Source organism: Scardinius erythrophthalmus (genome assembly GCF_964197995.2).
Source record: "Scardinius erythrophthalmus genome assembly, chromosome: 18".
NCBI classification, from domain to species: Eukaryota; Metazoa; Chordata; class Actinopteri; order Cypriniformes; family Leuciscidae; genus Scardinius; species Scardinius erythrophthalmus.
The window spans coordinates 21,807,337-21,829,491 of record NC_138238.1 but is presented as its reverse complement, the minus strand read 5'-3'; positions in this window follow the sequence as shown (position 1 = coordinate 21,829,491).

Here is a 22,155-nt window from a genome sequence, read left to right as displayed (position 1 = left end):
ACACTCAGGGTACATTACAGCATGTTTTCTATGTACGACGATCTCAATATAATTCATAATCCCATAGTAAAAAACGCGTTATGGATATAGTGTTATTGTTTTTGAAACGGTGTGCGCACAGAACAGATGGCGAGGAGAGCAAAGCTCATTATCATTTAAAGACCCATGCTCTCAAACGGCGAGCTGAAAACAGAGCTGTTTTTGACCAGGTAAAATGAGTGTTTTCTTTCAATACTAATGAGAATTTTTAATTAAAGTATATTACAAACTTTTAATTTAGACCCTAAAGAATCATATTAGCTTGTACAAAAATGACACTATATGACCCCTTTAATAGGAACTAGTGTTCTCTGTGTCAATGTTGGCTTCAATAGTGACCGCAGTGAACGCGCCTAGAGAGAAATGCACATTTTGAATTACAAGTAGTCGTTTTTTTTGTTTGGAATTGTTTTGTTTAAAAGTAGACATTTCAAGCTCTCTCTCTCTCTCTCTCTCTCTCTCTCTCTCTCTCTCTCTCTCTATATATATATATATATATATATATATATATATATAATATATATATTCTAGTGCTGCGAGGCAGCTTATAGCTACGCTGAGCTCCAGTTCATGAGCAATGCAATTGCGCTGGGGCTTCCACGTTATGATTATTGTCTGCTATATTTGATTCTTATTTATTAAAAGCCAGGAAATTGGTTGATGAAAATATTATTAAAATTAAAATACAATTTATACAAAACGAAATTCACTTCAAAGAAAGTTTTTTTTTTTTTCAAAACAAAACTTAATAAAGTGGTGAAATCATGTGTGACCCACATGTCTCTTGATATATTGCGGCATCTTGCATTTTTTTGTCACTGGTGTTACCTTACTTCTTTGGCAATATTAAAGGTTTTTATGAAATATTATTTCAAATTTTTTTCAGCACATGTAGACAGAGTTAACGAATAATAATAATAATACAACAAATTAGGAGATTATGTTTTATTTATTGTAATCAGGTTTGTTAAAAGTGTGCTTGAATGAGGTTAGTTCATCTGCGCTACCATCTATTTGCTATAACAATGAAAATATTTGAAAACCAGTTAAAATCAAGTAATGATGCAATCCTTTAAGTCTTAACTTTTGAGTGTAGCAGAATTAAATGGATGTAACATTATTACTATGTCACATGTGACATTGCATTTAATGTGACAGAAAAAAAACAGTAACACCAGTGACACAATAACGTTGATCTATAAATGGAAGTCACTGGTGTTACTGGTGTTACCCATAAGAAAGGTGACACCAGTGAAAATTTTCATGAAAAATTAATTTTACAAAATGGCTGCTGCAAGGTAACAAACCACATGTTGTCAGTCATGGTATACTAACTAAATTAAGTAGTTTAATCCATTTGTATTCCAGTTTTTTTTTACAATTACCTAACAGTAAAGTAGCCTAGGTCATACCAGTGACTTCAACTAAAAGCTTCATATGAAATCATGAGATAAATGAGAAGATTTCTGATAACTGAAAAGTGACAGTGGATCCACCATGGGCTTTTCTTCATAAATAATCAGGAAATTGGCAGAAGAAAGTCAAGTGATGTCTTCAGTGTGATTTTTATTTCAAAATAAGAGATTTTTGTTTAACGGTAACACCAGTGACACAACTCCAGGGGACCACTAATTTCATTATAAATTTAATAATATTTATTCTGCATTTTTTTTATATATATCATTTACATAATATATTTGATAGTTATGTATACATTATTGTATTTAAAATGGTGTAAAAACCTGTTATTGACCTCAAAATAAAGCATTTCCCCTCTGTACATGACTGTGGGGACGAGCACTTCTTTGGTGCTTGGAATTCTATATAATTAATAAAAATCAAATATTGCGACATTGATGGCTCAATAAGGTGTAATTGTTCAAATAACATATTGTTTTATTTTAAAATGTAAAGAAATTGTAACCCTAAAGTGTTTTTTAAGTGTAATACTTCTGTAAAGGCTAGGGACAGAAAAATGGACATTTTCGTAGAATGACCCAACTGCTTTATTTACACTGCATGCACGTTTGAGGAGAAGTTTAAAAGACGGAACACGGGACGATATTTTTCACCCGAAGTGCCATCATTTTTATTATTAATAGTCTGTGATAAATTATAAGGCAGTCTCGGACCGGCCATCGGGAGCAGCCGGGAAAAGTGAAATCCCGGTGGCCTGGGTACGATTTGGCACATTGCCCTTGTTTGTATTTACCTATTCATTCTTACTTTATTTTATTAATATATAGCTATATCCTTGTTGTTGTTCATTTTACATGGTACAGTTGGCAGCCACAACCACGAGATCCCAGACAGTTCATTTTCAGTGCAGTAGAACGGGGGTGGCTCGCGAGCAGCAGCGCTTTTCAAGATCCTTCATGGGAATTTAGAATAACGATAAAAATTATAGCCTACTAAGCAAAAACATAGAAAAAAATAAGCATTTTTTAAAGGTTTTTAGCTCTCGTTTAGGCTAATACAATATGTAATGTCTATAGTGCTGATGCTGATTCATTATCGAATGGCGAATTTAATGTGCTCGAATAAATAAATAAAAAACAAGCTGGGCAATGTGCCAAACGTAGCAAGGTATTTCTGTTTATTTATTGAAAATAAATAAATAAATATTATTGGTCTTGATTTGCAGCACAGTTAGCTATAGCCTTATCGCCTCATGCTCATCCCTGCTAATGAACAGACTAGAGTTCTACAACTGTGCTAGATTTAAGGGCACGAGAACGAAGCGGTCTAGAGCTAAAGCACACAGAAGCTCAAGCGGATGCCGTGGTAACGAACAATGCCCGCGGGCCGCGGCTATAGTGAAAACATTTGCATCTTTATTGTATTGTAGGCTATTACAAACGAGAGCTAAAAACCTAACAAAAAAATAAGCTTTTTTTCTATATTTTCGCTTGGTAGTATTTTTATTAATAAGGTCAATACAAACAGGTAGGGCAATGTGCCAAATCATATACCCAGGCCACTTCACTTTTCCCGGCTGCTCCCGATGGCCGATTGAGACTGCCTTATAATTTAGTAGCCTACACGTAGTAGACTATTAGCCTAATAATACAAGTTATGGCACTTCGGGTGAAAAATGTTATCCTGTGTTCCGTCTTTTAAACTTCTCCTCAAACGTGCATGCAGTGTAAATAAAGCAGTTTCATCAATGAAATTATTGTAAAGTTTGTCCACGGCCACACCCCCGTGCTAATGGTACCGCCCACGGCACAAATTACAAGACGAAAAATGGACCACTAATACAAGACCACTAATTTCATTATAAATTTAATAATATTTATTCTGCATTTTTTTTATATATATCATTTACATAATATATTTGATAGTTGGGCAATTCTTAGACTACGGGCACTTTCATGTCCTTTGATCATATTTTATAAAAAACATTTAATTTTGAAAAATTAACACTTTCATAGTTAAATTTACAATGAAAGTACTTTAGGAACTTTTTACCGGTAGTCTATGATGATTTTTTCACCTTTTTAAACATCATTATACGTGCAAATATTGCTGTTTTGTGCTTGTCCCACACCCAGACTTTTGATCTTCAATAATGAAAAAGAAGTGTAAAAAAGTTATTTATCTTTTTTTTTTTATTATGACTGAATAAAGTTTCAGTAAAAGAATCAAAACATAATTGAGGTATTTAAGGTCAGACAACTATTAATGTGATTTTATATACAAAATGTAGTTGTCCCACAGTATTGCCGTCATTTCCACCACAACGCTGTAATGTCCCTTTAAAAAGTTTTTTTGAAAGATTGTTTGGGTAGTTTCAATGGAGATGAACAATGACATCACAGCACATGTCTGACATGGAGGAGATTTTAAATTTCTTCAGCAACTTGGATAAGAAAACTCAAGGTAAATGTTGCTTAAAATGAAAATATTTTTATTGTATGTCATTTCCAAACATGGCGTAACAATAAATGAGTTTGTAAATAAATTGATTTTTTAACACAAATAGATGTATTTTGCATGCATGCAATGCTAACTACCAATTCATAGCTAATATGTAATACTAGCTTGGATTTTTTTACAAAATACTGTAGGATTATCATTTCCACCACGGTCATTTCCACCACATTTCCACCACATTATTCTTGGGTGGAAATGACAAAGGTGTGGTGGAAATGACATTTATGCTTACAAGGTGGAATTCTTAGATTGAGTGGCTACATATGAATATTTTATTTATTGAAATGTACAACACTAATGTATTTATTCAAATATATATTTGTTTAAATGCCTTTTCATCTATTTTTAAGATGCTGCGGAGGTCAACTGGATAAAGGTCTCACTATTTGTGGTTAAAGTTGTTTACAGTAAGACTGTAACTGTTCATCTGGTTATGGAACCAAACAGACTAATGACTAATGATTTGTTAAATGGGTTTCAACTAAATGTTTTCTGTTTTTCTACATGGACGTCCATTCATTGTCATTTCCACAACACCCAGTCATTTCCACCACCTCATAACTTTTTTAAAAATATGTACAAAATTCTAATCACTCATTAAAAAATTCTGCATATTTTATGGGATAAGGTTCCACTTAATGTAATAACACAAGTAGTTATTTTTCTGAAATGTATCTAACCAATGCAATATTATATTTCAGGTTGTGGTGGAAGCTTTGTGTTTGGGCCTCATGACAATTAATTTATTTAATCCACAAATCTATGGTAATTGCAATATAGGTATAAATTGGTCAAACTATGTGTGGAAGTGGTTTTACACTGTTGAGAAATTATGTATATCATAAGAATTTTAAATAATAATCAAATATTTGCATGTGATGGAAATGACATTTTTTCAGTGCGGATCGGAAAATATGTCAAAAAACACCAATTTGTCTTATAATGTAAGTGCGTTCTCTTATGGATCATTAAACTAGACTAGTTATATTTAACTGTTAGACTGTGACAATTTTGATTTGAACACTTTTTTTTACATCAAGTTCACAAGGCCAAAAGTGCCCGTAGTTGAAGAACCACCCAGTTATGTATACATTATTGTATTTAAAATGGTGTAAAAACCTGTTATTGACCTCAAAATAAAGCATTTCCCCTCTGTACATGACTGTGGGGACGAGCACTTCTTTGGTGCTTGGAATTCTATATAATTAATAAAAATCAAATATTGCCACATTGATGGCTCAATAAGGTGTAATTGTTCAAATAACATATTGTTTTATTTTAAAATGTAAAGAAATTGTAACCCTAAAGTGTTTTTTAAGTGTAATACTTCTGTAAAGGCTAGGGACAGAAAAATGGACATTTTCGTAGAATGACCCAACTGCTTTATTTACACTGCATGCACGTTTGAGGAGAAGTTTAAAAGACGGAACACGGGACGATATTTTTCACCCGAAGTGCCATCATTTTTATTATTAATAGTCTGTGATAAATTATAAGGCAGTCTCGGACCGGCCATCGGGAGCAGCCGGGAAAAGTGAAATCCCGGTGGCCTGGGTACGATTTGGCACATTGCCCTTGTTTGTATTTACCTATTCATTCTTACTTTATTTTATTAATATATAGCTATATCCTTGTTGTTGTTCATTTTACATGGTACAGTTGGCAGCCACAACCACGAGATCCCAGACAGTTCATTTTCAGTGCAGTAGAACGGGGGTGGCTCGCGAGCAGCAGCGCTTTTCAAGATCCTTCATGGGAATTTAGAATAACGATAAAAATTATAGCCTACTAAGCAAAAACATAGAAAAAAATAAGCATTTTTTAAAGGTTTTTAGCTCTCGTTTAGGCTAATACAATATGTAATGTCTATAGTGCTGATGCTGATTCATTATCGAATGGCGAATTTAATGTGCTCGAATAAATAAATAAAAAACAAGCTGGGCAATGTGCCAAACGTAGCAAGGTATTTCTGTTTATTTATTGAAAATAAATAAATAAATATTATTGGTCTTGATTTGCAGCACAGTTAGCTATAGCCTTATCGCCTCATGCTCATCCCTGCTAATGAACAGACTAGAGTTCTACAACTGTGCTAGATTTAAGGGCACGAGAACGAAGCGGTCTAGAGCTAAAGCACACAGAAGCTCAAGCGGATGCCGTGGTAACGAACAATGCCCGCGGGCCGCGGCTATAGTGAAAACATTTGCATCTTTATTGTATTGTAGGCTATTACAAACGAGAGCTAAAAACCTAACAAAAAAATAAGCTTTTTTTCTATATTTTCGCTTGGTAGTATTTTTATTAATAAGGTCAATACAAACAGGTAGGGCAATGTGCCAAATCATATACCCAGGCCACTTCACTTTTCCCGGCTGCTCCCGATGGCCGATTGAGACTGCCTTATAATTTAGTAGCCTACACGTAGTAGACTATTAGCCTAATAATACAAGTTATGGCACTTCGGGTGAAAAATGTTATCCTGTGTTCCGTCTTTTAAACTTCTCCTCAAACGTGCATGCAGTGTAAATAAAGCAGTTTCATCAATGAAATTATTGTAAAGTTTGTCCACGGCCACACCCCCGTGCTAATGGTACCGCCCACGGCACAAATTACAAGACGAAAAATGGACCACTAATACAAGACCACTAATTTCATTATAAATTTAATAATATTTATTCTGCATTTTTTTTATATATATCATTTACATAATATATTTGATAGTTGGGCAATTCTTAGACTACGGGCACTTTCATGTCCTTTGATCATATTTTATAAAAAACATTTAATTTTGAAAAATTAACACTTTCATAGTTAAATTTACAATGAAAGTACTTTAGGAACTTTTTACCGGTAGTCTATGATGATTTTTTCACCTTTTTAAACATCATTATACGTGCAAATATTGCTGTTTTGTGCTTGTCCCACACCCAGACTTTTGATCTTCAATAATGAAAAAGAAGTGTAAAAAAGTTATTTATCTTTTTTTTTTTATTATGACTGAATAAAGTTTCAGTAAAAGAATCAAAACATAATTGAGGTATTTAAGGTCAGACAACTATTAATGTGATTTTATATACAAAATGTAGTTGTCCCACAGTATTGCCGTCATTTCCACCACAACGCTGTAATGTCCCTTTAAAAAGTTTTTTTGAAAGATTGTTTGGGTAGTTTCAATGGAGATGAACAATGACATCACAGCACATGTCTGACATGGAGGAGATTTTAAATTTCTTCAGCAACTTGGATAAGAAAACTCAAGGTAAATGTTGCTTAAAATGAAAATATTTTTATTGTATGTCATTTCCAAACATGGCGTAACAATAAATGAGTTTGTAAATAAATTGATTTTTTAACACAAATAGATGTATTTTGCATGCATGCAATGCTAACTACCAATTCATAGCTAATATGTAATACTAGCTTGGATTTTTTTACAAAATACTGTAGGATTATCATTTCCACCACGGTCATTTCCACCACATTTCCACCACATTATTCTTGGGTGGAAATGACAAAGGTGTGGTGGAAATGACATTTATGCTTACAAGGTGGAATTCTTAGATTGAGTGGCTACATATGAATATTTTATTTATTGAAATGTACAACACTAATGTATTTATTCAAATATATATTTGTTTAAATGCCTTTTCATCTATTTTTAAGATGCTGCGGAGGTCAACTGGATAAAGGTCTCACTATTTGTGGTTAAAGTTGTTTACAGTAAGACTGTAACTGTTCATCTGGTTATGGAACCAAACAGACTAATGACTAATGATTTGTTAAATGGGTTTCAACTAAATGTTTTCTGTTTTTCTACATGGACGTCCATTCATTGTCATTTCCACAACACCCAGTCATTTCCACCACCTCATAACTTTTTTAAAAATATGTACAAAATTCTAATCACTCATTAAAAAATTCTGCATATTTTATGGGATAAGGTTCCACTTAATGTAATAACACAAGTAGTTATTTTTCTGAAATGTATCTAACCAATGCAATATTATATTTCAGGTTGTGGTGGAAGCTTTGTGTTTGGGCCTCATGACAATTAATTTATTTAATCCACAAATCTATGGTAATTGCAATATAGGTATAAATTGGTCAAACTATGTGTGGAAGTGGTTTTACACTGTTGAGAAATTATGTATATCATAAGAATTTTAAATAATAATCAAATATTTGCATGTGATGGAAATGACATTTTTTCAGTGCGGATCGGAAAATATGTCAAAAAACACCAATTTGTCTTATAATGTAAGTGCGTTCTCTTATGGATCATTAAACTAGACTAGTTATATTTAACTGTTAGACTGTGACAATTTTGATTTGAACACTTTTTTTTACATCAAGTTCACAAGGCCAAAAGTGCCCGTAGTTGAAGAACCACCCAGTTATGTATACATTATTGTATTTAAAATGGTGTAAAAACCTGTTATTGACCTCAAAATAAAGCATTTCCCCTCTGTACATGACTGTGGGGACGAGCACTTCTTTGGTGCTTGGAATTCTATATAATTAATAAAAATCAAATATTGCCACATTGATGGCTCAATAAGGTGTAATTGTTCAAATAACATATTGTTTTATTTTAAAATGTAAAGAAATTGTAACCCTAAAGTGTTTTTTAAGTGTAATACTTCTGTAAAGGCTAGGGACAGAAAAATGGACATTTTCGTAGAATGACCCAACTGCTTTATTTACACTGCATGCACGTTTGAGGAGAAGTTTAAAAGACGGAACACGGGACGATATTTTTCACCCGAAGTGCCATCATTTTTATTATTAATAGTCTGTGATAAATTATAAGGCAGTCTCGGACCGGCCATCGGGAGCAGCCGGGAAAAGTGAAATCCCGGTGGCCTGGGTACGATTTGGCACATTGCCCTTGTTTGTATTTACCTATTCATTCTTACTTTATTTTATTAATATATAGCTATATCCTTGTTGTTGTTCATTTTACATGGTACAGTTGGCAGCCACAACCACGAGATCCCAGACAGTTCATTTTCAGTGCAGTAGAACGGGGGTGGCTCGCGAGCAGCAGCGCTTTTCAAGATCCTTCATGGGAATTTAGAATAACGATAAAAATTATAGCCTACTAAGCAAAAACATAGAAAAAAATAAGCATTTTTTAAAGGTTTTTAGCTCTCGTTTAGGCTAATACAATATGTAATGTCTATAGTGCTGATGCTGATTCATTATCGAATGGCGAATTTAATGTGCTCGAATAAATAAATAAAAAACAAGCTGGGCAATGTGCCAAACGTAGCAAGGTATTTCTGTTTATTTATTGAAAATAAATAAATAAATATTATTGGTCTTGATTTGCAGCACAGTTAGCTATAGCCTTATCGCCTCATGCTCATCCCTGCTAATGAACAGACTAGAGTTCTACAACTGTGCTAGATTTAAGGGCACGAGAACGAAGCGGTCTAGAGCTAAAGCACACAGAAGCTCAAGCGGATGCCGTGGTAACGAACAATGCCCGCGGGCCGCGGCTATAGTGAAAACATTTGCATCTTTATTGTATTGTAGGCTATTACAAACGAGAGCTAAAAACCTAACAAAAAAATAAGCTTTTTTTCTATATTTTCGCTTGGTAGTATTTTTATTAATAAGGTCAATACAAACAGGTAGGGCAATGTGCCAAATCATATACCCAGGCCACTTCACTTTTCCCGGCTGCTCCCGATGGCCGATTGAGACTGCCTTATAATTTAGTAGCCTACACGTAGTAGACTATTAGCCTAATAATACAAGTTATGGCACTTCGGGTGAAAAATGTTATCCTGTGTTCCGTCTTTTAAACTTCTCCTCAAACGTGCATGCAGTGTAAATAAAGCAGTTTCATCAATGAAATTATTGTAAAGTTTGTCCACGGCCACACCCCCGTACTAATGGTACCGCCCACGGCACAAATTACAAGACGAAAAATGGAAAAATAGAAAATCGGTTAGATTTAATTTATTCAAATGTTTGTTTCTGAAGTCATAATTTAGCAAAAGTAAAATTGAAAAAAGGGGAGAAAAGGCAAATATCCATTGATAATGTACTGGAAAAACAAGAAAAAAGAATGTCTGGTTTCAATTTTTAATTTTTGCATTTGCATTGTATGGTCTGAAAAGTGAATTGTGAAGCGTTACACGGACCCCTTCTATTTCCTTTGTTTTTAATTCTCCTTTTTTGAGTTTGTCACCTCCTTTGCCGGGGTTACCATCTCTGATAATAACAAGCAGTCTGCATAGACTCGACTGCCTGATGAAAATTGGACTGTGCTTTGCAAAAAATTTCAAAAGCGATTTTTTTGGATGTAGGTATCAGATAACAATATCTAACAATGTATAGGCCTACATATATTTTTGATTTGATTGGTTCAACCGCCCGCCACCCGCCCGAATTTAATTAAAATATTATTTTTCATCACGTCATCCGCCCGATCGGAGTCCGCGGCTATAACCGCCAACCGCGCATCTCTAGTGGGGGGTTTAGGGTTTTTAAGGGTTTACCACTTGTAGGACAGGAAATGTGTTTTACTTATTTGATCCAGGAAACCCTGCATATAGCCTATACACACAGACTTTTTTGTAGATATAGATATAGGTTAATAATTTAGATAGGTAAGAACATGTTTACTGCAAGTCTTCTTTTAAATAGGTTTTTCATTAAGTTTAATTGTAATTGCAATGTGTTTTTATAATTCCATCCACTAGAGGGCGCCTATTGTATTATCCATCTGTTTTTCCCGGAAAGGAAGCCCTCTTGTCTACTTTCTGGAAAGGTAAGCCATGCTGTGTTGTTGCTCTGTGTGTAATCTTATTAATCTGTGCATTAATATTAATCATCTAAAACATTTTTAGGCCATTTTAAGTTGGTTTTTGTCTGTTTGTATGTTTTTTGGTTGTATTTTCTGATTGATTGTATAAAAACAACGTTTTGTGGCAGTATTCAATTCATCTGATTCACATGGCCAGCATTTTGATTACAATTAGAAATAAGTTATTTGCTGTTATCAACATATTATCAATTTTGTTATTCGTTCAATACATGGCTCAATGCTAAGGATTTTATCTACTGACCCGGTCTAGCAAGTGGTTTGCACTGGCCCCACAACAAAATATACAATTTCCCTCAACTGGTGTTGTTCACACCTTATTGTCGAGCCCTGTAATAGTGTTAATTATTAATGCAGTAAATGTGTAGTATTAAGATGTTTAGAATGTATGGTTTTAATTGTTACATGTTTTCTTCTTCTTCTTGATTATACATATCACAACCTTTGCAATTCAAAGTATAATTAACAAAACTACCCTGAATTACATTTTTGATATGTATTTACTTTATTTTACATTATAATGATGATGTATATTCTATATATAGAGGTTAATGTATCTGTGATGGATAAAGAGCCATGTGTCATGGCTGCTGAATTTATTAATAGAAGTAATGAACTATGCATCAATAATATAATATATAGTGCAGGACGTGCTTGGTGTTAAAATTTGTTCAGTTGGGAAAAATAAGTCATTATGTGATTGCAATGATCATAATCAGCTTGTGATTCTGAGTTCGATTTGTTAATGAGTTCTTGAGTTCAAGTGACAGTTCTTTAATATTCCTGCTGCAGAATAACTTGAAATAAAAATCAATGTATATTTAATTTATGCATGCAGAAATTACAATTTTATTATTACTACTTTCATTTTATTGTTAGATCAACTTAAACTGAAAGAAGGATAATTTTTGTTATATTGTTTTAATTTGACTAATTGTTTGTAATTTGCTCATATATATAAACTATATGTATATATATATTTATATATAAATAAAATATATATTTATATAGAATTACTGGGAAATAAAATTGACAAAATGAAAAAATATTTATTTTCGTCGTATTGAATAGCCACATTCAGAACACAAATGAAGATATTTTTGTAGTTCTTACTTTTTTAAACATAAAGCATACTATGAAGCCATTTGTACATTTTGAGAGAGAGAGAGAAGACGCGGTACCAGTCTCACTGTTTGTGAAAATATGTCTCACAGAATGACTGATTTGCTCTGATAATCTGTTTGGATTCAACCTAAATGCTATAGTGCATAAATGTTTAATAACCTTGGTACTTGCGTTACTGTACAGTACAGTCGGGTTTTCTAAATGTTGTTATTGATTTGGTACTGAAGTATTGGTTCTCATGACATCCCTATTAAATTATATCCCTATGTAATTCCATAAGTCTGAAGTCAATATATGTTATTTTTGTTAAATGCAATTTATTTTCTTTTATAAACAATGTTGTTGTTTTTTTCTTTTCTTTTTACTTTTAGTTAAACCTGTGAAAGACTGTGAAACCTGATTTGAGGTAAGATGTTACTTTTTTGATTATATACAGTGATAATAGAGCCAATAGTATAAAGAATAAGAAAACATTTGGCTAAATTGTGAATGTTTTAAAATATTATTCTTACAGATGCAATAATTAATAGAGATGCACCGATTACAATTTTCTGGGCCGATTTCCGATTTTTCATTAAGTTTGACCTGCCGATACTGATTTTAGCCGATTCCGATTTAATTTTTTCTAACCACTTTACAGCACACACAAATATTTATTTTATATCTTTTCTGTAATAGAACATTTTTCAATTTGCATAGTTCACACACATATAAAGTGTAGTGTTATGGAAGAACCATTTCCTTTTCACATTCAATATCCAATATTTTTTATATATGTATTTAGTATTTATATATGTATTTATATAAATATATATGTATTACAACTAAACGTCTGTATGAAAACAGGGAATGGCAATAAAATAATATATAAATCAAAAATAAATAAAATAAATATAGCCTTGCAGTATAAAGATATGTCTCAAAGCACACACACACAGGCCTATTGCAATCACCTGTACAAACTGAATAATAAAACAAGTTTAAATGGGTACATTTTCTATAAATATTAGTCTTTTTCTTTTCTGACATAGTTTATTCCAGTTCTTGTTAAAACATGCAAATTCTGTGCATTTTGGGCACTTTTAGTTGTGCTTTCCCTTTAATTGAGCGTGAGCAGTGCAGCAAATAGACTCAAGCCGATCGGCGCCAATAAACGCGCATCACTGCTCGCGACGCTCCTGCTTGACGCTCACGCGCTGCTCCTGCTCCCGTTATGAATGCACTCAGTGATTAACATGCACGGCGAAAAAAAATACGCGTTTGCGATCTGAACGGACGTAATTCACAAGGTTTTCTACATGTGTGTTCTGTGTGCACGTGTGATGCTGAAGTTGCGCGATGTTAATCATGCGGCGCCCCAAGTGCATTTGACCGGCATAAAATCAGCATTTATCAGACCGACCGGCCGGTCGCTGGTCATGGCCGATCACGTGAAAATCGGCCAATTCCGGTCACCAGCCGATCAATCGGTGCATCTCTAATAATTAACTATTGATTAAGTGGTGTGTGCCCTTTGTGCACAGAAAACTTCCTCCAGTCGTGTCAAATTATAGCTCCAAATAACTAGGGATGGGTATTGTTAAGGTTTTAATGGTATTACTACTCTTACTAATACTTGCTACTCTCAATACTGCTTATCGATCTGGTACTTTAACGGTTTTCTTTTCAGTTGTTTGTTTTAAAGGGATAGTTCACTTCAAAATGAAAATTCTGTCATCGTATATTGACCCACCTATTCATTCAAACCTGAATGAATTTCTTTCTTCTGCTGAACAGCAAGGAAGATATTTTGAAGAATGTAAGTAACCAAACAGTTCACTGGACCCATTGACTTCCATAGAAGGAAAAAAAGTCAAGGGAAAAAAAACTGTTTGGTGACTGACATTCTTCAAAATATCTTCATTTTGCCTTTTGCTCAGCAGAACAAAGAAATTCATACAGGTTTGAAACAAAAGAAAAAGCAATGCTTTTACAAAATGAATAGAACAGCTATTTGTTATGCAGCAGTGTGCAGGCTTTATTGGTAGGGCATGAGAAGCAAAAACAAGTACACACGTAAAAAAATGAACTACAATTAATGAAAGATACATTATTTACAGTGCTTTAATTTCAGGAAAGTTACATTACTGTTCAGGTTTGGTCTAAAAAGAAATCTAGTAAAGTAATCAAATGTAAAATAACACTGCATAGTTTATCATAGATAGTATCATGCTTTTTAAAGCTGAAGTTATTAATTCAGGAGCTTTGAGTGATTTTCTCTTCGAATTTTTTTGTTTGATTCGCTGTCTGCTGGAAGCTAAATATTTTAGTCGATAAAGTTTTAAATATAGATATATTTCTTACTTGAACTCATCAATTTATTCAGAAGGCCTTTATTAACCCCCAAAAAGTCTTGTGGATTACCTATATGATGGATGCATGCACTTTTATGGACTTCAAAACTGAAATTGCCATTCACTGCCATTATAATGCTTAGAAGCGCCAGGACATTTTTTTATGTAACTGATTATATTTGTCTGAAAGAAGGGTGAGTAAATAATGGGGTAATTTTCATTTTTGGGTGACCTAACCCTTTAATTAATAAGAAAGAAAAAATTATCTGATCATGAGGCACCTAAAGACTCCCATCCCTATTATACAATGGTTTATGTTCTTTGTTGAATAATACAAAAGATAAAGAGCTTAACTCCCTGAGGTCGGCTATCGCGCTGGCGCGATAGGCTCGTTTTTTTCCTTATCAGTGAAAAAAAAAAAATTATAAAAAAATATTACTTTTTATCTTATATGCTTGTGTTATACATCAATCGATCCTGTTAAGTGTTTATTTTTGTGTATAATCACAATAAAAACAAAGTGTTGTGCTTTTCGCCAAATAAAGAAAAATAAACATGATGCGAGTTCTGCCTCCTCTCTGTCAGTTAAGTCCATTCTGAAACGCGTCCGAAAATGAACCATAACTCAGAGAATACTCAGTCAAACAGGCATACAGGCATGAAGCTTGAATTCTCTTCTTTTAAATGAAGTGATTTTTAATATTCTCTGTTTGTGTAATCTTTATGAAAAGAGAGAGATTTCAGTCGTTCTCATCTCAGCTCATTACGTTGTAATCTGCCCCGCCCACGGAGAGCGCGCGCTATTCAAACGCAAATGAATGAGGCAATCCATGCAAACCTGTGAACGCCCCCATATCACATCAAATCACATCAAGTTTATTCAGATCATTGTACTTGTTTACACTGTCTCGCTGTCACCCCTAATAAGATATATATTTATTAGGGGTGTAACGATTAATCAACTACATCGATGTATCGATTTCTATTCCTGCGATCCAACTGCATCGATCTGTGCTCGGCAAGTTGGCTTTCCGGACGACATATATTGATCTAACATCGTTTTAAAAGGTAATGAATCAATTATATCGATACTAGGAAATAGCGCATTGGATTTAAGCATGTTAGACTTTATATGGATGTTTTTTCTTTGCACTTTTAATGATAAAGGCGTTAAATGTTACTCGATTCAGTCTGCCTATCTGTGATGTCGTCGCCATGCGTGATGCGCCAGCAGCAGTGCAAAGACAACATGCAGCGCAAAGTCTCTTACTTCAGAAAAATGGACTTTCCTGTCCTCTCAGCCGCTATACTGCAGTAGCGCGCACTCTTCAATTGCACGCGCAAATGCGGTGGAGCGCGCTGTATCACTTCACTAAAGCGCAAAAGACATACGAGAATGCAACGTCGTAAATTACAGTATTGGTACGTCATATGTGTTGCTATTTATCAGGAGCAGTTTCCATGTTTCTTTACCAGTTCTTCCAAGTATTGTGTATCACCATGGTAGCCTAATTGTTGTTTGTTTCCATAACAAAATGCCACTTACTGGTTATTTTGTATATTTTTATATGACTGTGGTGGCTCATACCAAGATTGTATTAACAAAAACTAGTTTGGGTCTGCTATTTAATAGCTTAACCTTGAAGTGCCTACTGTTTATCAGTATTTGTCATAATGTTACAATTTTTTTTTTTTTTTGTAAAGGGGGACAGAACTTGTGTGTCAACAATTTTTGTGTAAACAAATGTATTATAATAGGCCTATATAATTCCTAAAAAGGTGGGTCGCAGGGCCAAACTATTCAAAACATCATTCAATGTTGTGATAATCATAATTAATAATTACAATTTCAAGGGAATAATCAACATTTATCATTTTTGTCATAATCGTTCAGTCCTACTTATTAAAATAAAATGTGAATGCATTTGACATTAATTGTTGTTTACTTGTTTGTTTCTATCCATAATTAATTGATACCTGATTCCCTTACAAGAATTTTTGGCTAAAAAGTCACTGAATCGATTTCAGGTCGATTCAGGTCGTTCTAAATGAACCAATATCGTCCTTGAATCGTATCGACAACCATGAATCGCGAATCGAATTGTTGTTAAAACGAATCGTTACACCTCTATATATATATATATATATATATATATATATATATATATATATTGCTCTTGCATTCTTTCTTGTGGCTATAGGTGACACACCTGAATGAATGGCTCATTAAGTATGCGGGCCCCATTGTCTCCTCAGGTGTGAACCACTAAATATGCATGATCGTTGACGCCCCTTGCGCATATTGCCTTTACAAACAAAAAGTGTTTTACAAGATTTAAATCAATGTATTGTGTTATGTCAATGATTAGGCAGGATGATTTTCACATCATTCTGAAGAAAAAACTCTAGGCGACCACATCCATTAGTCAAGTCTTATTGGCACATATTTAGAATGTGTTTTGTGGCCTTATTTCAGAAACTTTAGTTTTTTGTTTTTGTTTTCAAAAACTATGCATAATTATTATTCTCTCAAAAATAGAAACATGTACATGCAAGTTGTTCACATATTATGGTAGCCTTGTTTGTGCTAAATAGAGTGAATTTACACCTTTGTCATTAATATGTTTATAAGCAACTGAAAAAAGCACAAATGTCAGGGCATGTCAGAACATCTCAAGGACCCCAAAAACCCCTCAGACCCCAGAGGGTTAAAAAATAATTGCATATTATATTGCAATTAGATTGTTTTCAAAAATCGTTCAGCCCTAGTCCCTGTAGAAAATTATTCTTATCTGTTAACTCTGATATTTTCTTCTTTATTATCTTCATTTTTAATGTAGAGGTTTAAATTATTTGTGTTTTATAACTCATATAATGTATATCATAGATGTATATCAGGATGTGGCATAGTGTGAAGTTCAGTTTTGTCAAAAAAATACATATTGGGAACATTTACTTAAAATCTAAATAAAATGAGATTAAACATCATAGTTTTACCAGTAGATGTCAATATAACCAAGTAAAAAGGTTGTGCCATCTGTAGTTGCTTTTAGAAGTGTTTTCAGACATGCAATTATTTCTGGGGCTTCAGAGCATGATGCATGGCTGATTTAGCTTTTTAGTGCACTCCCATTATGTTCTCTTTAATACAGTTTACTTAAAAGCATAATTACCATGTGGATTCATTATGTGTCTTTGCTACATTTGTGTAAAATTCATTTTGTTCTGTTTGGGTATTATGACCAGCTGATGTGTCATTTCTAAATACTGTAGTTGCCAGTAATTAAGTTGTAGTTTTTTTTTTAAACAATAAAAATTTTTTTACAATAAAATAAACTTTTTTGCATATAAAAACACTGTTGTCTGTATCTACAAAATATTAAATAAAACATATTAAAATGCAAAATGATCATCATTAATATAAGGCATTGTTTCATGTGAACTAACACTAATTCATATTTTTTAATAGATTGTTTTGCTTTATATTTTACATTATTTTTTACTGTATTGTTTGTGATTTGGGGTTCAGTAATGCATCATTAATTTTATCTTTCTTTTTTTGTGTGTGTACAGATGCCTCGCACAAAGCAATCCCGACGCTCCCAGGCAGCGAAGAAGAGGATTGCTGACCGGATGGCTGCTGATCCTGAAGAGGCTCTGCCACCTCTTAAAAAATGGGCAGAAATAACTGAACGTTGTGTACATCACAACGGGGACATAAACTCTGAACTGAACTCTGAACTGAACTCTGAACTGAACTCTGAACTGAACTCTGAAATGAACTCTGAACTGAACTCTGAACTGAACTCTGAACCGAACTCTGAACTGAACTCTGAACTGAATTCTGAACTGAACTCTGAAATGAACTCTGAAATGAACTCTGAACTGAACAAGACTTCATTTTCTGAAATTCAACCTGAATCTCACTCTGCATCTATACCTGCCATAAAAAATACTAACATGACCAAAGCTGTTTCTGATTTGTGTCCACAGAAATCGTACATCAGAGGCTCTTTCCATCAGGCTGCAAAGTGTTTTGGCGACAATAGCGGCAGGCAATGTGCAGCAAACAGTTTAACTGCAATCTTGATGTGTAAGGTGAAAAATGTGTTGCGATGGACCCCGAGTGACCTGAATGATGTTCTGATGTGTGGAGATGACCTGTACAGTGCTATGAGAGACGCCGGCAAAATCAACGATCCTGTGAATGGCTACATAGAAGTTGCTGAGCTGCCTGACACACACACACTGAATGATTGTTCTTTTTCAATAAACTATTCCTCTGTGTCATATACTGGGTTGTTTGGAATTAATCGATACGATGAAGGTCTGCAAGGTGTTGCCATGTCATTTGATGATGCATTACATGAAGCATTCCAGAGGTTTGATGCATGTTTGGTAAATATAAGGCAAACCATATGTGCAGCTGTCAGACAAGGTTCATGGTATGCAGTGATTGATCCGCATGCACGACTCGGTGATGGAACAGTTTCAGCTCGTGGTAAGAGTGTAGTGGTTTTCCATCCTAGCATAACCTCTTTGGTCATTCATTTTAAGAGACTGGGTGCATCTTTGAAAGCACATAATCGTCCATTTGAGCTAACTGGGGTGCAGGCAAATGTGATTGACAAACACAGTCAGCATGATCGATTGGTGTGCCATCCAGTGGTGGAGGAAAATACTGAAGCAATAAGAGTGAGTAAAGGTGTAAACTCTGAAATGGCAAGTTGCAGTCACTCTATGACTGATTTCATGAGCACAGATCAAATACTTATGAATGAAACATGTACACAAGAGAACACTGGAATATCGCCTGAATTCCCAAGCAATGAAAATGCAGCTGATGTTGAATTTATTTCCCAAACTGACAGTGTTTCTTTGACTGATTCAATCACAAGCACAGATCAAATAAAGAAAACGGGACTGTTTTCTTCCTGCCCTAATGAAGATGCCTCTGAAGTTGAATTCATTACTCAAACTGACAGTGTTTCTTTTCAGTTCAATCCATTAATAGTACAGCAACAAAAAACTATTTGCTTGAAGCTGAACATTGTACACGTTGTAAAAGAACAGAATAATCCAAATAAGATTGTTGAAATGGCTGAACCTTGTGAAACCAAAGAAATTGTGGGTGACGGTAACTGCTTTTTCAGAGCGGTAGCTTATGCTGTAAGTGGAAGTGAACGAGAACACAGAAAACTAAGGCGTGCTGTTGTATCACACATACTACAGAATGAAGGAAGGTACACTCAGTATCTTAGACAAGGACACAGTTCAGTTGTAAACTATATCAACAGTTCAAGAATGAAATATGTTGGAACTTGGGCAACAGAGCTGGAAATACAAGCAGCCAGTGATTTAATTGGTGTGGACATATTTACATACAGTCAAGAGAAGTGGCTTAAATATTCAGCCTTAACTGTCTCAAATAGACATAGCTGTCAATTCAATGGGATTTACTTAAAACATGTAAATAGCTGTCACTATGAAGTTGTTGTATGTGTAAAAACAACAGATGGTAACTGTGCTTCCATTTGTAAATCATCATTTGAAGCTTCAATGTGTCATGCATCATTAAAAGCTAACTCAGACCCATGTAAGCTTTATAGACAGAAAGTCCTATATAGTAACAATCATGACTTTAAAGAGGAGAAAAAAATGAATGTAAACAAAAGATATCATGAGGATAAAACTTATAAAAAGAAACTAAAGACATCCAGCACTGAAAAATACCATCAAAACGAACAGCATAAAAAAAAAGTAAAAAATTATAGCACAGATAAATATAAGTCAGATTATTTGCATCAACAGGCTCTAAAAAAGTACAGTATTCAGAAGTATACTACAAATGAAGCACATAAAGACAAAGTTAAGAAGTACAGTGTACACAAGTACAGTGACAATACCGCATTCAAGGAGGCAGTGAAAATGTACAGTGTAGACAAGTACAGCAACAATACCGCATTCAAGGAGGCAGTGAAAATGTACAGTGTAGACAAGTACAGTGACAATACCGCACACAAGCAGGCAGTGAAAATGTACAGTGTTGAGAAATATAAGGAAAATGAGATACACAAGTGTAAAGTGATTGATTATAACAAAGAGAAATATAAAAATGATATTAGCTTTGCCAATACTATTAAAAAGAGAAATGCTGTGACACGGCGTGAGGCAGATATCAAAAGGAAAGAGATTGATTTTGTGATTGAACAATTTAAAGAAAAAATATCAACAGGTCCTGATTATGTATGTTCAGTTTGTCATCGCTGTTGTTTCAAAATCCAAGTGAAAAATTGCAATAAAAATAAATATTTTCACAAATCTATTCATGCTGGTTATATTGCAGAAAAATGTATAACACTGAATTATTTGCATGAGTGTAATAGAAATTGTAGTAAAGATTGTGTTTATAAAAATACTCCAGCTGAATCTCTGTGGATTTGTCACACATGTGATAGAAAGATAAGTGAAGGTAAAATGCCTGCTGAAAGTGTAGCAAATAATCTCGCTTTGGATCCAATTCCTGTTGAATTGAGCTGTTTAAACTCTCTTGAAGAACATCTAATAGCAATGCATATTCCATTCATGAAGATGCTGGCATTACCACGAGGAGGACAGAATGGTGTTCATGGACCAGTGACTTGTGTTCCATCTAATGTGACAGATGTGGTGAATGTTTTACCAAGATCAGAAAATGAAGACTTGATGATTAGAGTAAAGCTTAAGAGGAAATTAACATACAAAGGACATTATGAATATAAATTTGTGCACACTGATCATGTCAAAACTGCTTTGGCTTACTTAAAAGAAAATAACAAATGGTATACAGATGTAGAGTTTAATGAAACTTGGATTAATCCTCTAAGTAAAACAGAAGATCAGATCACTGATCAAAGTGATAACAATGAACAAGATTTGAATGGATGTCAGGACATGTGTGTTGATAAAGAGCACAATATTGAGAATGAGGATGAAGAAATCACTGATGAAACACTTCATGATCGACAGCAACATGGTTTATTTATGGATTCATGTTTACAGCCAGTGGATATTGCACAAGAGGTTTTAGATCAACATTTTGATGGCATTATGTCACTTGCACCAGCAGAGGGCAATAATCCAGTGAGAATGTTAATGGATGAAACCAATGAAGCCAAATGTTTTCCAGTTCTCTTCCCAAAAGGAACAGGAACATTTCATGATCAACGACCTGAAAAATTAACACTGTCTAGATACTTAAATAACAGAATCCTAAATGCAGATGGACGTTTTGCTAAAAATCTAGATTATATCTTTTATGGACAATATTTGTCTGAGCTTAATCAAGTTATCTCAAATGTATCTATTGCTTTGCGGAAAGGCCATGACACAAGCAACAAAACAAAAATTACTGCAGAAATGCTGACAAACAAAGAGTCATTGCAAAAGATTTTAAATTTTGACCAGGGTTATAAATTCTTGAAGCCAGTGAGAGGGAGTCCTGTTTTTTGGCAAAATGTTCAAAAAGATTTGTTTGCAATGGTGAGACAATTAGGTATCCCAACATGGTTTTGCTCATTTTCATCAGCAGACTTGCGATGGCCAGAGCTAATGCAATCTATTATGAAACAAGAGGGCTGTGAAACTCCTATTGATGAACTGGACTGGTCTGATAGATGTGGAATGCTTAAACGCAATCCTGTAACTGCTGCTAGAATGTTTGACCATCGCTTTCATTGCTTTCTAAGAGATGTGATCATGTCGCCAGCCCAGCCAATCGGAAAAATAATAGATTATTTCTATCGAATAGAATTTCAACAGCGTGGATCCCCTCATACACATTGTCTCTTTTGGGTTGAAAATGCACCTCAAGTAGACAGAGATGACGATGATGAAGTTGTAGCATTT